The 17849-nt window shown below is 44.8% G+C and overlaps 1 protein-coding gene across 1 annotated transcript in view; it reads right to left on the reverse strand.

Moving 5' to 3' along the window:
- Positions 1-17849, reverse strand: part of NFE2 (nuclear factor, erythroid 2) — a 57319-nt gene that overhangs the window by 15007 nt on the left and 24463 nt on the right. Inside the window, exon 2 of the mRNA XM_073613629.1 lies at positions 9245-9372. The gene's annotated coding sequence lies outside the window, so the exon portion shown is untranslated. The remainder of the gene's footprint in view (positions 1-9244; positions 9373-17849) is intronic.

Raw genomic sequence — 17849 nt, forward strand, 5'->3', positions numbered from 1 at the left:
GACTGCGACATTGCAGAGGACAAATCTGACACCAAAATTACACTTTTTGTGGACCAGTGACATTACTACATTGATCAGTGCTATAAAAATGCGCTGATCAATGTAAAAATGACACTGGAAGGGAAGGAATGAAATGAAAGTTGAATCCGCGCAATGAAGATAGGTGCAAGTGGAGTGTAGAACTGCTGCCTCTACAGGTGCCATTCCACCAGAGTGGAATATGCTGAATTAGGAGAAAAATGGATGTAGGTGTGGCGCTGTTCTGGTGACTAATTAGTGATGAACCACTATTAGCTGACAATGTGTTATAATAATATCTAGGTGGTATTACAACCTCTTGTGGCTGTTTAAGATGTAGTGACAATATATAAAAGGGACTGATTCTTTGCTAATAATCCATATGTGATTTGTCCCTTGTGAGTAACAACCAAACCTTTGAATAATACCGATATTTGTAAAATTATATGAAAAATCATGTAGAAAGTGCCCAAAATAACATACAAATACTTAAAGCGGGATTCCAGCCAGCTAAATTTTTTTTTTAAAGTCAGCAGTTACAAACACTGTAGCTGCTGACTTTAAATAAGTAGACTTACCAGTCCTGGGTGCCCGCGATGTCGGCCGCCCGAGGCCGACCCGTCCCTCGGCTCCCAGCCCCGCCATCCTAGGTAAGGGAAACAGGCAGTGAAGCCTTGCGGCTTCACTGCCAGTTTCCTGCGGCGCAGCGATCTGTGAATGGCCCCGTGGTTTTCTGGGAACACACACAGTTCCCAGAAGGCAACGGGGCGGCTCAGCTAGGAGCAGAAGACACGGCGGAATAGGAACAGGCAGATTAGGAAGACTGCCTAGCAACAAGGGTTCAGGTAAGTTCAAAAAAATTTTTTTTCAAATGTTTTTTTTTTTTTTTTTTTTAGGCTTTTTGGTGAAATTTTTTTTTTCAGGTTGGCCCTCCACTTTAACTGGACCTGGTAATAAAGCGCAAAAGCAGGAAAGTGCTTGGTGGAGAAAAAGGGGGTTGCTATTTAGCAGATTAATAAAGTGACTTGTGCTCAAAACAGTAGAAGCCAGTGTTTGCTGGAAAAACAATATTGCTTTAAAAAGTCTATTTTGCATGCACAAATGGTTTTGAGCTTAGAAAGAGTTAATTGCTCTAGAAAAACAATATTGTTAAAGGTAGTTCTTATTGTTCCAGTGCTGGCTTGGTGATAGTGCTGCTTATTGGTGCTCCTAATGTGCATACACTCACCGAATAGCCTCACCCCTACAAGGGTATTGCGCGATCACAGTATTTTGCCACTGTGTAACTACTCCTGGTAGTTCCGGTTCGTGCTTTTAACCACTTAAGGACCGCCTCACGCCGATGTACGTCGGCAAGGTGGCACGGGCAGGCAGAATCACGTACATGTACGTGATCTGCCTCCCGCGGGCGGGGGGTCCGATCGGACCCCCCCCCCGGTGCCTGAGGCGGTCCGCTTTTGTCCAGCGGCGATCGGAGGTGAGGGGGAGACCATCCATTCATGGCCCCCCCCTCGCGATCGCCGCGGGCCAATCAGATCATTCCTCTGCTGCTGTATGCCAAACAGCAGCAAAGGAAATGATGTCATCTCTCCTCGGCTCTGTATTTTCCGTTCCGGCGCAGAGGAGAGAAGACTGCACTGTGAATGAAAACACACACACAGTAGAACATGCCAGGCACACAAAACACCCCCCTTTACCCCCCCGATCACCCCTCCCCCCCCTGTCACACTGACACTAAGCAGTTTTTTTTTTTTTTTCTGATTACTGCATGGTGTCAGTTTGTGAGTTAGTGTGGTAGGACAGTTACTGTTAGCCCCCTTTAGGTCTAGGGTACCCCCCTAACCCCCCCTAATAAAGTTTTAACCCCTTGATCACCCCCTGTCGCCAGTGTCGCTAAGCGATCATTTTTCTGATCGCTGTATTAGTGTCACTGGTGACGCTAGTTAGGGAGGTAAATATTTAGGTTCGCTGTCAGCGTTTTATAGCGACAGGGACCCCCATATACTACCTAATAAATGTTTTAACCCCTTGATTGCCCCCTAGTTAACCCTTTCACCACTGATCACCATATAACTGTTACGGGTGACGCTGGTTAGGTTTAGCCCCCTGATCGCCCGGCGGTGATATGCGTCGCCCCAGGCAGCGTCAGATTAGCGCCAGTACCGATAACACCCACGCACGCAGCATACGCCTCCCTTAGTGGTATAGTATCTGTACGGATCAATATCTGATCCGATCAGATCTATACTAGCGTCCCCAGCAGTTTAGGGTTCCCAAAAACGCAGTGTTAGCGGGATCAGCCCAGATACCTGCTAGCACCTGCGTTTTGCCCCTCCGCCCAGCCCAGCCCACCCAAGTGCAGTATCGATCGATCACTGTCACTTACAAAACACTAAACGCATAACTGCATTGTTCGCAGAGTCAGGCCTGATCCCTGCGATCGCTAACAGTTTTTTTGGTAGCATTTTGGTGAACTGGCAAGCACCAGCCCCAGGCAGCGTCAGGTTAGCGCCAGTACCGCTAACACCCACGCACGCACCGTACACCTCCCTTAGTGGTATAGTATCTGATTGGATCAATATCTGATCCGATCAGATCTATACTAGCGTCCCCAGCAGTTTAGGGTTCCCAAAAACGCAGTGTTAGCGGGATCAGCCCAGATACCTGCTAGCACCTGCGTTTTGCCCCTCCGCCCGGCCCAGCCCACCCAAGTGCAGTTTCGATCGATCCCTGTCACTTACAAAACACTAAACGCATAACTGCAGCGTTCGCAGAGTCAGGCCTGATCCCTGCGATCGCTAACAGTTTTTTTGGAAGCGTTTTGGTGAACTGGCAAGCACCAGCTCCAGGCAGCGTCAGGTTAGCGCCAGTACCGCTAACACCCACGCACGCAGCATACGCCTCCCTTAGTGGTATAGTATCTGAACGGATCAATATCTGATCCGATCAGATCTATACTAGCGTCCCCAGCAGTTTAGGGTTCCCAAAAACGCAGTGTTAGCGGGATCAGCCCAGATACCTGCTAGCACCTGCGTTTTGCCCCTCCGCCCGGCCCAGCCCAGCCCAGCCCACCCAAGTGCAGTATCGATCGATCACTGTCACTTAGAAAACACTAAACGCATAACTGCAGCTTTCGCAGAGTCAGGCCTGATCCCTGCGATCGCTAACAGTTTTTTTGGTAGCATTTTGGTGAACTGGCAAGCACCAGCGGCCTAGTACACCCCGGTCGTAGTCAAACCAGCACTGCAGTAACACTTGGTGACGTGGCGAGTCCCATAAGTGCAGTTCAAGCTGGTGAGGTGGCAAGCACAAGTAGTGTCCCGCTGCCACCAAGAAGACAAACAGGCCTGTCGTGCCCATAATGCCCTTCCTGCTGCATTCGCCAATCCTAATAATTGGGAACCCACCACTTCTGCAGCGCCCGTACTTCCCCCATTCACATCCCCAACCAAATGCAGTCGGCTGCATGAGAGGCATTTTCTTTATGTCCTCCTGAGTACCCCTACCCAGTGAACCCCCCAAAAAAAGATGTCGTGTCTGCAGCAAGCGCGGATATAGACGTGACACCCGCTATTATTGTCCCTCCTGTCCTGACAATCCTGGTCTTTGCATTGGTGAATGTTTTGAACGCTACCATTCACTAGTTGAGTATTAGCGTAGGGTACAGCATTGCACAGACTAGGCACACTTTCACAGGGTCTCCCAAGATGCCATCGCATTTTGAGAGACCCGAACCTGGAACCGGTTACAGTTATAAAAGTTAGTTACAAAAAAAAGTGTAAAAAAAAAATATATAAAATAAAAAAAAATAGTTGTCGTTTTATTGTTCTCTCTCTCTCTCTCTATTCTCTCTCTATTGTTCTGCTCTTTTTTACTGTATTCTATTCTGCAATGTTTTATTGTTATTATGTTTTATCATGTTTGCTTTTCAGGTATGCAATTTTTTATACTTTACCGTTTACTGTGTTTTATTGTTAACCATTTTTTTGTCTTCAGGTACGCCATTCACGACTTTGAGTGGTTATAGCAGAATGATGCCTGCAGGTTTAGGTATCATCTTGGTATCATTCTTTTCAGCCAGCGGTCGGCTTTCATGTAAAAGCAATCCTAGCAGCTAATTAGCCTCTAGACTGCTTTTACAAGCAGTGGGAGGGAATGCCCCCCCCCCACCGTCTTTCGTGTTTTTCTCTGGCTCTCCTGTCTCAACAGGGAACCTGAGAATGCAGCCGGTGATTCAGCCAGCTGACCATAGAGCTGATCAGAGACCAGAGTGGCTCCAAACATCTCTATGGCCTAAGAAACCGGAAGCTACGAGCATTTCATGACTTAGATTTTGCCGGATGTAAACAGCGCCATTGGGAAATTGGGAAAGCATTTTATCACACCGATCTTGGTGTGGTCAGATGCTTTGAGGGCAGAGGAGAGATCTAGGGTCTAATAGACCCCAATTTTTTCAAAAAAGAGTACCTGTCACTACCTATTGCTATCATAGGGGATATTTACATTCCCTGAGATAACAATAAAAATGATTAAAAAAAAAAAAAAATGAAAGGAACAGTTTAAAAATAAGATAAAAAATCAAAAAAATAATAAAGAAAAAAAAAAAGCACCCCTGTCCCCCCCTGCTCTCGCACAAAGGCGAACGCAAGCATCGGTCTGGCGTCAAATGTAAACAGCAATTGCACCATGCATGTGAGGTGTCACCGCGAACGTCAGATCGAGGGCAGTAATTTTAGCAGTAGATCTCCTCTGTAAATCTAAAGTGGTAACCTGTAAAGGCTTTTAAAGGCTTTTAAAAATGTATTCAGTTTGTCGTCACTGCACGTTTGTGCGCAATTTTAAAGCATGTCATGTTTGGTATCCATGTACTCGGCCTAAGATCATTTTTTTTATTTCATCAAACATTTGGGCAATATAGTGTGTTTTAGTGCATTAAAATTTAAAAAAGTGTGTTTTTTCCCCAAAAAATGCGTTTGAAAAATCGCTGCGCAAATACTGTGTGAAAAAAAAAAATGAAACACCCACCATTTTAATCTGTAGGGCATTTGCTTTAAAAAAATATATAATGTTTGGGCGTTCAAAGTAATTTTCTTGCAAAAAAAAAAAATTTTTTCATGTAAACAAAAAGTGTCAGAAAGGGCTTTGTCTTCAAGTGGTTAGAAGAGTGGGTGATGTGTGACATAAGCTTCAAAATGTTGTGCATAAAATGCCAGGACAGTTCAAAACCCCCCCAAATGACCCCATTTTGGAAAGTAGACACCCCAAGCTATTTGCTGAGAGGCATGTTGAGTCCATGGAATATTTTATATTTTGACACAAGCTGCGGGAAAGTGACACATTTTTTTTTTTTTGCACAAAGTTGTCACTAAATGATATATTGCTCAAACATGCCATGGGAATATGTGAAATTACACCCCAAAATACATTCTGTTGCTTCTCCTGAGTACGGGGATACCACATGTGTGAGACTTTTTGGGAGCCTAGCCACGTACGGGACCCTGAAAACCAAGCACCGCCTTCAGGCTTTCTAAGGGCGTAAATTTTTGATTTCACTCTTCACTGCCTATCACAGTTTCGGAGGCCATGGAATGCCCAGATGGCACAACCCCCCCCCCCCAAATGACCCAATTTTGGAAAGTAGACACCCCAAGCTATTTGCTGAGAGGTATAGTGAGTATTTTGCAGACCTCTCTTTTTGTCACAAAGTTTTGAAAATTGAAAAAAGAAAAAAAAAATGTTTTTTCCTGTCTTTCTTCATTTTCAAAAACAAATGAGAGCTGCAAAATACTCACCATGCCTCTCAGCAAATAGCTTGGGGTGTCTACTTTCCAAAATGGGGTCATTTTGGGGGGTTTTGTGCCACCTGGGCATTCCATGGCCTCCGAAACTGTGATAAGCAGTGAAGAGTGAAATCAAAAATTTACACCCTTAGAAATCCTAAAGGCTGTGATTGGTTTTCAGGGCCCCGTACGCAGCTAGGCTCCCAAAAAGTCCCACACATGTGGTATCCCCATACTTAGGAGAAGCAGCTAAATGTATTTTGGGGTGCAATTCCACATATGCCCATGTCCTGTGTGAGCAATATATCATTTAGTGACAACTTTGTGCAAAAAAAAAAAAAAAGTGTCACTTTCCCGCAGCTTGTGTCAAAATATAAAATATTCCATGGACTCAACATGCCTCTCAGCAAATAGCTTGAGGTGTCTACTTTGCAAAATGGGGTCATTTGGGGGGGGGGGGGGGGTTGTGCCATCTGGGCATTTTATGGCCTTCAAAACTGTGATAGGTAGTGAGGAGTGAAATCAAAAATTTACGCCCTTAGAAATCCTGAAGGCGGTGATTGGTTTTCGGGGCCCCGTACGCGGCTAGGCTCCCAAAAAGTCCCACACATGTGGTATCCCTGTACTCAGGAGAAGCAGCTGAATGTATTTTGGGGTGCAATTCCACATATGCCCATGGCCTGTGTGAGCAATATATCATTTAGTGACAACTTTTTGTAATTTTTTTTTTTTTGTCATTATTCAATCACTTGGGACAAAAAAAATGAATATTCAATGGGCTCAACATGCCTCTCAGCAATTTCCTTGGGGTGTCTACTTTCCAAAATGGGGTCATTTGGGGGGGTTTTGTACTGCCCTGCCATTTTAGCACCTCAAGAAATGACATAGGCAGTCATAAACTAAAAGCTGTGTAAATTCCAGAAAATGTACCCTAGCTTGTAGACGCTATAACTTTTGCGCAAACCAATAAATATACGCTTATTGACATTTTTTTTACCAAAGACATGTGGCCGAATACATTTTGGCCTAAATGTATGACTAAAATTGAGTTTATTGGATTTTTTTTATAACAAAAAGTAAAAAATATAATTTTTTTCAAAATTTTCGGCCTTTTTCCGTTTATAGCGCAAAAAATAAAAACCTCAGAGGTGATCAAATACCATCAAAAGAAAGCTCTATTTGTGGGAAGAAAAGGACTCAAATTTCGTTTGGGTACAGCATTGCATGACCGCGCAATTAGCAGTTAAAGCGACGCAGTGCCAAATTGGAAAAAGTCCTCTGGTCTTTAGGCAGCCAAATGGTCCGGGGCTGAAGTGGTTAATGTTGTTCAGCATATGGAAAAGAAGGGATGCCCATAGCGTAAAACCATTTAAAAAGATTTATTTTTAAGTATAAATAAAGATGGTACTCACATATTTAGAGTTTAGTGTAAGCATGAGAGATCAGAGTTAAAAAAGCCATCAAAATAAAGTGATCGCGCAAAACCCATGTAGGGGTGAGGCTATTCGGTGAGTGTATGCACATTACCAGGCCACATGCCCTCAACATTGGGAGGGTGCTTTGGGGTAGCCCCCCCAAAACACCTTGTCCCCATGTTGATGGGGACAAGGGCCTCATCCCCACAACCCTTGCCCGGTGGTTGTGGGGGTCTCTGCGGAGGAAGATGCCGGACGAGAACACCGGAGGAAAAATCAGAAGAACCAGAAGAAGAAGAAACCGAAGGAAGATAGAAGATAGATAGCATTTAAATAAAGGAATTGTCAAAAACTGTCTCTTGTCATTTTTGACAGTTTTTTTGTGAAATGGTAGGGGTACTTTTGTACCCCCTTACCATTTCACACAGGGGGGGAAGGTCGGGATCTGGGGGTCCCCTTGTTAAAGGGGGCTTCCAAATTCCGATAAGCCCCCCGCCCGCAGACCCCCACAACCACCGGGCAAGGGTTGTGGGGATGAGGCCCTGGTCCCCATCAACATGGGGACAAGGTGTTTTGGGGGGCTACCCCAAAGCACCCTCCCAATGTTGAGGGCATGTGGCCTGGTACGGTTCAGGTGGGGGGGCGCTCTCTCGTACCCCCCTCTTTTCCTGCGGCCTGCCAGGTTGCATGCTCGGATAAGGGTCTGGTATGGATTTTTGGGGGGACCCCAAGCCATTTTTTTTTTAATTTTGGCGCGGGGTTCCCCTTAAAATCCATACCAGACCTGAAGGGTCTGGTATAGATTTTGAGGGGGACCCCACGCCATTTTTTAAAAAAATTTTTGGCCGGGGTTCCCCTTAATATCCATACCAGACCTGAAGGGCCTGGTATGGAATTTAGGGGGACCCCCAGGTCATTTTTTTTTTTTAATTTTGGTTCGGGGTTCCCCTGTGGGGAATTCCCATGCCGTTTTTATTAATTAACTTGTATGTGTATTGTCGGACCGGCAATTCATTAATAGCCGCGAGTAGTTTTAAATGACTTTTTTTCCTTTGAAATTTAATTTTGCTGTCAGACTGTTCTAAACACGGGAAACATGCGCCCCTTTACAGGCATACTATAGACACTCCCCAGTTACGAAATTTAAAGGAATATTACACTTTTATTGTCTCACTTTAAGCATTATTAAAATCACTGCTCCTGAAAAAAACTGCAGTTTTTAAACCTTTTTTTTGCATTGATCCATGTCCCCTGGGGCAGGACCCAGGTCCTCAAACACTTTTTATGACAATAACTTGCATATAAGCCTTTAAAACTAGAACTTTTGATTATTCATGTTCGTGTCCCATAGACTTTAACGGTGTTCGCGTGTTCGAACAAATTTTTTGCCTGTTCGCAAGTTCTGGTGCGAATCGAACAGGGGGGTGTTCAGCTCATCCCTACTCACAAGGGACAAATCACATATGGATTATTAGCAAAGAATCAGTCCCTTTATATATTGTCACTACATCTTAAACAGCCACAAGAGGTTGTAATACCACCTAGATATTATTATAAGATATTATTATAACACATTGTCAGCTAATAGTGGTTCATCACTAATTAGTCACCAGAACAGCGCCACACCTACATCCATTTTTCTCCTACTGGAAGGGAAGGGGTTAACACTAGGCGATCAAGGGGTTAAGTGTGTTCCCTCAGCGTGTTCTAACTGTGGGGGGGTGGGCTTACTGAAACATGACAGAGATCACTGTTCCCGATCACTGGGGACAGTAGATCCCTGTGATATCACTAGGCAGGACGGATAAATGCCTTGTTTACATAGGTAGATCCCCGTTCTGCCTCTCCTCGCAGTGATCGCGGGCCACCGGCGGACATGGAATATGCGGGACCCACGGGCGTGCGCCCGCTATCCTGCTTTTACGGACTGACATACAGGTACGTCAGTTTGCGCAGGAAAGCCGACCTGACGCAGTATATCTGCATGAGCAGGTCAGCAAGTGGTTAAAATAATAAACTTGTTATACTCACCTGTTCTGTGCAATGGTATTGCCGCTTTCCTCCTTTTCTGGAATCCGCCACCGACACTCTCTGCTTCTCCTCTTCTCCAAATGTCCCGGCACTCATGCAAGCGTGTTCCCGAGCCAGGCTGTGTGCGTCTATGTAAACAAAAAAACAGAAAATGGTCATATTCCCCACACACACATGTTCCTGAAAATGGCTGTAGTAATGCTGGGTGCTGTAATGACCATCGGCTGGAAACCGTAGGCAATCCAAAGGGTAGAAATGTCATCAGCACACCAAGGATTCCTCAGAAGGATCCAAAGCTTTATTCAAATGGTCACACGGTACACATACGGCAATGTTTTTGGAGCCACGCAGGGCCCATTCGTCAGGGCCTGATGAAGGGGCCCTGCATGGCTCCGAAAACGTTGCCATATGTGTACCGTGTGACCATATGAATAAAGCTTTGGATCCTTCTGAGGAATCCTTGGTGTGCTGATGACATTTCTACCCTATAGACACAGTGTAGCTCGGACATGCCCCCCACTCCCTTCTCACAGGATTTTATTGACAGCAGCAGGAGCCAATGGCTCCCGCTGCCGTTAGTGAGTTCTGAGAGGAGAGGGTGACAGACACAAACATGCACTACGCTGGATCAAGAGAGGACTCAGGCTAGTGTTTAGGGAGTTGGGAGGAAGGAGCAAATAGTGGAACATTTTTTACTTTAATGCAGGGAATGCTCTAAAGTAAAAATGCCTTGACTTTAGAACCACTTAAAGTGATTTTCAAGGTTCTTTATTATTTCATCTTTAAGTAACAACCATGTTATACGTACCTGCTCTGTGCAGTGGTTTTGCACAGCGCAGCCCCGATCCTCCTCTTCTGGGGTCCCCCGCCAACGCTCCTGGCCCCTCCCCCCTGCCAAGTACCCCTATAGCAAGCAGCTTGCTATGGGGGCACTCGTGCAGGCTCGATCATGAGCCACCTCTGTGTGAGTCTATTAACACACAGCATGGCTCGACCCTGCCCCCACTCCCTCATCACTGGATTTGATTGACAGTAGCAGGAGCCAATGGTTCCTGCTGCTCTCACTGAGTCCAATGAGGAGGCAGAGCAGTGCCACTGCTATCAGGCACAGCGCTGGATGGAGATCAGGCTCAGATAAATATTTTTTTGGGGGGGGGGGGGGGGGCTACACACAGAAGGTTTTTTACTTTATTGCAGAAAATGTATTAAAGTAAAGACTCTTTAGCCTTTACAACCACATTAAGGCTACACAAAAATCCAGATCTAAATGTTTGGTTTAAGTTGTATTAAACTCTGGTGTTTAAGCTTAAAGCATTGAGCACAATAAAATAAACATTACCTAGTAAATTATTTGTTCATATTCTCACCCCAGCACTTACAATTTCTAACTTTACTGCTGGCTCCTGCTCTCCCAGTGCTACTACCCTGAATTTCCAGTTAAGACTAGACAGTGCCACCTTCAATCATTCTGTTAGCTTGGAGAAGGAAGGAGTGCTTTGCCATCCTAGACTATGGCACAGTGTATTTATGTTGCTGCACACAGTGTAGGGCATGGATGCTCAACCTGTGGACCTCCAGCTGTTGCAGAACTACAAGTCACATGAGGCATTGCAAAGGCTGACAGTTACAAGCACGACTCCCCAAAGGCAGAGGCATGATGGGACTTGTAGTTCAGTGACAGCTGGAGGGCCACAGGTTGAACACCCATGGTGTAGGGAGACACAGCTCTAGTCCTTGCATGCACGGTCACTTCATAGGATTCTGCAAGAGAAAGGTGCCTCCCTGAAACAGGAAACCTGGGGCAGAGGTCACAGCACCAGCTTAAACCGGAACATAGGCACGGATTAAAGAAAAAGAAGCTGCACACTCAGCAAGTGATATCAGCTGCTGAAAGTGCTTAAAAAAAAGTTTTAATGTCACTTTAAAGTCACACAGCCAATATTGCTAATGGGAAGCTGATAGAAAATTAATGAAAAATAAATTAATAAAAATTACACCCGACAAACAAAGGGGAGTTTCACGAAAAAGCTCCACACATAAAACATATCAGTTAAAGAATAAGTATTCAGGATGTATCATGTAACATGTTACAGATGCACCGGCCCCCGCTCCCCCCATCCCTTTTGACAGCAAGTGGGTGATCTTCTCCCCCTCCCAGTGGCGTCACTAGGGTTGGTGTCACCCGGTGCGGTAAAACATGGTGTCACCCCCCCCTCCACCAACTATAGTCGCCCCTCAATAGCCCCTCTCCACTAAATATAGACCCTGCTCAGTCAGTGTAGACCCCCCACTAAGTATAAACCCCCTCCATCAGTATAGACCCCACTCCCTCAGTACAGACCCCCCTCCCTCAGTATAGACCCCCCTCCCTCAGTATAGACCCCCTTATATCAGTACAGACCCCCCTCCATCAGTATAGACCCCCTGCATTAGTATAAACCCCCCTCCCTCAGTATAAACCTACCCCTAAGTATAGACCCCCCCCTCCCTCAGTATAGACCTCGCCCTCAGTATAGACCTCCCCCTCCTCAGTACAGACCCCCCTCAGGACAAACCACCCCCTCTTCCAATAGTACAGACCCCCCTCAGGACAAACCACTCCCCTCCATCAGTATAGACTCCCCCTCAGGATAAACCACCCCCCTCCTCCTATAGTACAGACCCCCTCAGGGCAAACCACCCCCCTCCAGTAATACAGACCCCCCCCCTCCCTCAGAATAGTGCACAAACAAGGTCCATAAAGACATGGATGAGCGAGTATGGGGTGGTGGAACTTGACTGGCCTGCACAGAGTCCTGACCTCAACCCGATAGAACACCTTTGGGATGACTTAGCATGGAAACTGTGAGGCAGGCCTTCTTGTCCACATCAGTGCCTGACCTCACAAATTTTCTTCTGGAAGAATGGTCAAACATTCCCAAAGACACACTCCTATACCTTGTGGACAGCCTTCCCAGAGGAGTTGAAGCTGTTATAGCTGCAAAGGGTGGGCCAACTCAATATTGAACCCTACGGACTAAGACTGGGATGTCATTAAAGTTCATGTGTGTGTAAAGGCGTACCAATACTTTTGGTAATATAGTGTACATCAGTGGCATATGGTTGATAAACAAGTGCATATATTCAAGCTTTATTACAGTGACTGACCTAATTTTAATGTACAGCAGGACCATTGTGAACAGGTTAAATAAATGGGACTGTGTAGACTCAATACATAAATATTTCTATGCTCAAAACTGAATGCTAAACACCAATAAAGAAAGATACCGAAAACTAAATAAGTGACACATTAAAATGCAAATAGAGCTCATCATTTCAGAACAAAGCTTAAATGATGGCCCTAAATGTTCAACCTGAAATGCTTGGAGGTGAGCACTTCCAGGTTCATCTACGCCCCGATCTTTTCCACATACTTGGCCATCCTAAAAGCCCCTGGAGCCTCCAAAAGTCTCCCATGCCCACACAGTAGCCAGGTGAGCGTGTGGCCAGAAGGGAAAGATATAGGACTATGCCACCACCTCGCTAACATGTAGAAGTGATCAAGTGGCTGTACAAAATCTTAGATCACTTCTACATAAAACAGAGAAGGGGCACCATTAATGGAAAACAAACCCATGCCCACTATCACAGCCAAGGGTTTCTTTGTTTTCATCCTTTCACTGGCCTGCCATAACACAGTGTGGTAGTGAAAGTGGTAATGATGCCAATCCATTGATTGGTACCCACTCAGCATGGTTACTTGTCAAACCTTATGGTCCCTCTGCAGCACTGTGCAGCCCACCTCCGGAGATTACAGTGATCTCCAAAGGGTGCTGCAGTTTTGTGCGAATTTTTATGAACATCCTGTAAAACTTGCTAGTAAGAAGCTAATTTACAGTGCGGGTGGGGAGGGGTTATCTATGGAACAGTAATCCTGATCGTGGCTTCACTACCTAGTGAGTCACTGACCTGGAACCTGTATGGAGAATAGCAGTTTTTAAACTCTATGGACTAATCACTTGTTCCTGGTCACTGGACATAACTAAGGTTAGTTTGGTGGATACTGCAGGTTACAACACCTTGCACAGCAGCATTGTTTTTTAAACTCTGCTTCTTTGAACAAGTCTGAAGTCTGCGGTTTCAAAAGTGATCTCTCTGGTGCTGTTTGTACTTCATCTTACTACTATACTGCTTTTCAATAGACACTACATTTCTGTGGTTGATTGCTTCATTTCCTTTTCTTGTTTCAGACTGATCATCTTACTAGATACCAAAGCAATTGCAATATTACTGGAATTAACAGAGTATATTCTGTCACTGTCACTGTGTAGCCCACCCCCTGTGTTTTTTTCTCTCCTTGCTAGAGGAGAAAAATGTAGACAAAAACAAAGGGTCAGGGTCAAAGGTCAGGGTCAGTGTATTTTAGTCAAACAAAAGATTTCCCAGCACACTTACTAGCCAGCCTGTAAAACAACCAAATGGACCCTCTGTTTTTCACAGAAACTGTTAGACAGGGTCAATTTGGTTGTTTTGCAGGCTGGCTGGTAAGTGTTCTGGGAAATCATTTGCTTGTCTGTGATGTGCATTGCCCTTCCATGTGTACATTGCTGCAAAGGCCAGGTATAGGTTGGGGTGCTTGCCACTTATTTGCTGACTTTATTTTAGGTAGGACTAAAAAAAAAAAAAAAAAAAAAAAAAAAAAGCATTTTTAAATTTGTGACAGTGTCAGTATGTTTCAGGTAGGATTAAAAAAAAACCTAAGGAATGGAAACAGTATACTTTGCTTGCTTGGCGTACTGTCTTTACTGCACATACATCTCTTGTCTTTCTTTCAACTGTTTGCTGCCTCCTCCCTATCCCTCAGTGATTGGTGGCAATATTCCTACATGTCCAGAGTTTCTACACTTCTGCTAACTGTTTAAATGTGTGTCCATTTTCCTTGTTCTACAATATTCTCATCTGACCCTTGACCAGCTCTTGACTTGTGCTCATAGCTCCTACCCTTTTATTCCGGTGTCCTGAGTACATGCCCTGCTTGCTATTTTCTATCTCATGCCCATGCCCATGGTAACATTTGGTTTTGGTTTTAATCATGTTCTGAGTCTCAGTATATGCTCTTATCTGTTTAACCCCTCCTGTCCTTAGCCTTACATTTACCCTGTGCTCTTTCTTGCTTCAGAATATTGGCTGTTTTCCAACTTTCTCTATTAGCCCTCAGTGTTCATTCATCACCTCCTTTCCATCCTTGCCTACCTTTACCTTGTGTTATCCCATGCTCCTTGCCAGTGCTTGTTTGTCAGTGTCTGTTTCACTGTCAGACTTAGTTGAGTCACCAGTAATGTCCACATCATGGAAGTGTTAGCCTTACAACACCAGCTCCACCATCAGAAGTTCTGGCAAAGGCCAGACATTCTCTCTGGTAACACAACCTCCAGTTGTATGATCCTTTAGTCTCTGTGCTCCATAGTTGTCTAGTCTCTGAATGTGCACACAGTTCTGACCCCTGCTCTCAACAGTGGCGTCTCCAGCTTTCAAATTTAGGGGGGGCACATGGGGGGACAGGGACAAAAGTAGGGGGGAAACTATAAAATGCATATATATATATATATATATATATATATATATATATATATATATATATATATATATATATATATATATATATATATACATATATATATCCTGGGGCCCTTTACTACGACCCCACAACGGGCCCTTTCACATGTTCTGCAGTGAGCTCCCTTCCTACTGTATTGGGGTCCCCCAGGGTGGCAGAAAACAAGAGATATATGTCACCAGCATATCAAGAAAATATAAGGATCCAAAGCAGTGGGAGAACTATCAGGGTTGCAAAGGTTGTCTTGCCTCCGGCCCTGGTGTTCTGCCACTGTGGGGTTCCCCAGCCTCCTCTTGCTGTCCTGCCCCTGCTATTGACAGCGCTGGTCTGGCATCTCTTGGAATTTACAGGCTGGTCCTCCTGTCCTAAGGACGGGAGAAATCAGTCTGTTTTTTCAGTAACTGAAAGTCCTGGTGGAGTCCTTCCTGCAACTCGCTGGCTCGAGCAGATCAGGCGGCCGTGGTTGTGTGAACGCTCGCATTATGCAGTGTCAGCGAGCAGGGAAGGGGGGAGGAATCACCCGCAGGAGCTGACTGGGGACTCTCTCCCTCTTAGACATTGATTTTTTGTAAAAAAAAAAATTTTTTTTTTGGGGGGGGGGGGGGCACATGGTGGGGCACAGCATAATGTTGGGGGGGTCAGGGCCCCCTCTGGCCCCCCCCTAGGGTCGCCATTGGCTCTCAACTGACTAACTTCTCTAGCATTTGGCCCTTGGTTACTCTCTGGCTTATACTGTAAGAATCTGCATATGATCATGTGTATGATTTGTCTCAGTCTTGCCCTAGTGGTGCCCAAATCCTTCAGTCTCAGCCAGGAATCCTTTGTTAGCCATGATACCATCTTAGCTGGAGTGGCATGTAAAATCTTTGCTTTGGAGGATCTTCAATGAAGAATGTTACGTTGTGATTCCCATTGTATTACTTCAAGAACAGAATTATTTCCATATGGGCATTTCATTGATGAAGGAGAAACTACGGCTAAGCTAGTAATATACAGGCTGTAAATGCTTAGTAAAATAACTAAGTTTAGCTACTGGCTTCAAGCTTGTAAACTGTTGGTGAGGTCAGGACATTGCTTTATGTATTGTCAATTCCACATGCTCCTGAATTGTCAGTTTACCACATTTTCTGCATGTGGAAATATTAGCTCTTACAAATAATAATCGTTTGTCCTCACTTTTTCACACTCCAAAATGTTCTCATCCCTGTAAAGGATAACAGTTTAGTTTTTCACAGAATTTACTTCATCTGAAATAAATAGTATCTAAAAGTATAAACTGAAACGACACAAGGAAACATTTGCCACAGTGCAGCATAAGTCATCCTGGCCCTCACACCAATCATTAAAAAGCAAATGAGACACATGCAAGCAATGCCGTAAAGATGAATTCTAAGTTTGATTCAACTTTAAATAGTTTGTTTGGAACAAACTGGTCCAAACAAACTATTTCCTTTACCAATACACCTGCACATTGGGGGTACTGTATAAACTGTATGTAGTATCAGTTATATACAGTATACAGTGCTGTGTTCTGGCAGAGGTACTGGGATGTCCTGTCCCATTCCCGCAAAAAAAATGATTTGGACTGAGCGCTGCTCAGCTATTCACAGGGGGCTAAGCGAGAGGCCTCCATAAGTAGAAATCATAATGACAAAAGTAAACTTGTACCATCATCCAGAAATTAATAAATAAAAAGATTGGAAGCCTGATCCCCAGTCAGGCGACCAAAAAAGTGGGGGCATGTTTGGACTATTGCGGTACAGTAAATGTTGGTAACACATTAAGGCATAAAACAATAATAATAATAAAATTGATAATTGATTTATTGATGCAAAGGACAAATCAAGATTGATGCAATAAAAACTTAATATAAGTACAAGTATGTCAACAATGGGATCATTGGTATACAGTACAGCACGAGATCTCAGATATCATATTCCTCGACTAGTTTCGCGGACAACCGCTTCATCAGGAGGGAATCTGAGGATAGTTGATTCTGACTAAACAGTCTGAGCCTAACAGATAAGAAAACATATAATGAAATTGACCAAAAGACAAGAACATTGCAATTAAAGTTTATATTACAGCATCAAAATAAACAAAGATAATATACAATACATGGGGAGAAAGGGGACGAGTCTGCTTACCCATGTCCCAACCGAGCCCAGGCGCACAACCCCACCACCATGGGGTGATCTCCCACGGCGACCTGGGGGGGCTAGAAAATGACGGGGATAGAGAAAATAATATATGTCATAATAAGGTAAACTAGATTGCCACACACGGGATAGGTGAAACATATGGTGAGAATAATGAAATTGGTGATAAAAATACGGGGAAGGTGAAAAGTGAGGATGTGGAGAGTGAGAGAATAAATGGCAGTGTGTAAAGAGTGAAAAAAATTATATTATGGTGAAAATCAAGGATAGGTATAGTTGTTAAGTGAAGAGTGTAGTGTGGTGTAAGATAAGAATTGGGTAGAGGAAGGAGATGGAATGGGAGGGGAAAGGGTGAAGGACCAGAGGGGGAACGGGGAGGGAGGAGAGAAGGGGGAGAGGGGGGGAGGGGGGGGAAGGGTGGAAACGGGATAGAAAAAGGGGAATGAGGAAAGAGGAGGGGAGGAAGGGGGGAAAAAAGGGAAGGAGGAAGGAAAAAACGGGGGGGGGGGGGGGGGAAGGGGGAAAGGAGGGGCAAGGAGGGAAGGGATGTGGCCGTGTAAATTGTGAGGTGAGAATGGGCATAAGGATACCTGATGCTGATAAAAACATAGGAGGGTTCCCGGGGGAGGCGTTATGCCAGGAGTGGAGCCACGATGAGGTAACTGAGGGGGGTAGAGACTGCAAGTGGCGGGCGAACACATGTCCACCCAAGCTTGGAGAATCTAAAAGAAAAGCACGGTATGTAAGATAACCCATGCTGGTGCCCTGAATTGCGGGACTTACATGAAAGGATACATTAGGTAATCCCCTCAAACTTACCAATGGTTGGCTAGCATACAAGGACCCGGGG

This window comes from Aquarana catesbeiana, linkage group LG02 (genome assembly GCF_042186555.1).
Source record: "Aquarana catesbeiana isolate 2022-GZ linkage group LG02, ASM4218655v1, whole genome shotgun sequence".
Classification (NCBI taxonomy): domain Eukaryota; kingdom Metazoa; phylum Chordata; class Amphibia; order Anura; family Ranidae; genus Aquarana; species Aquarana catesbeiana.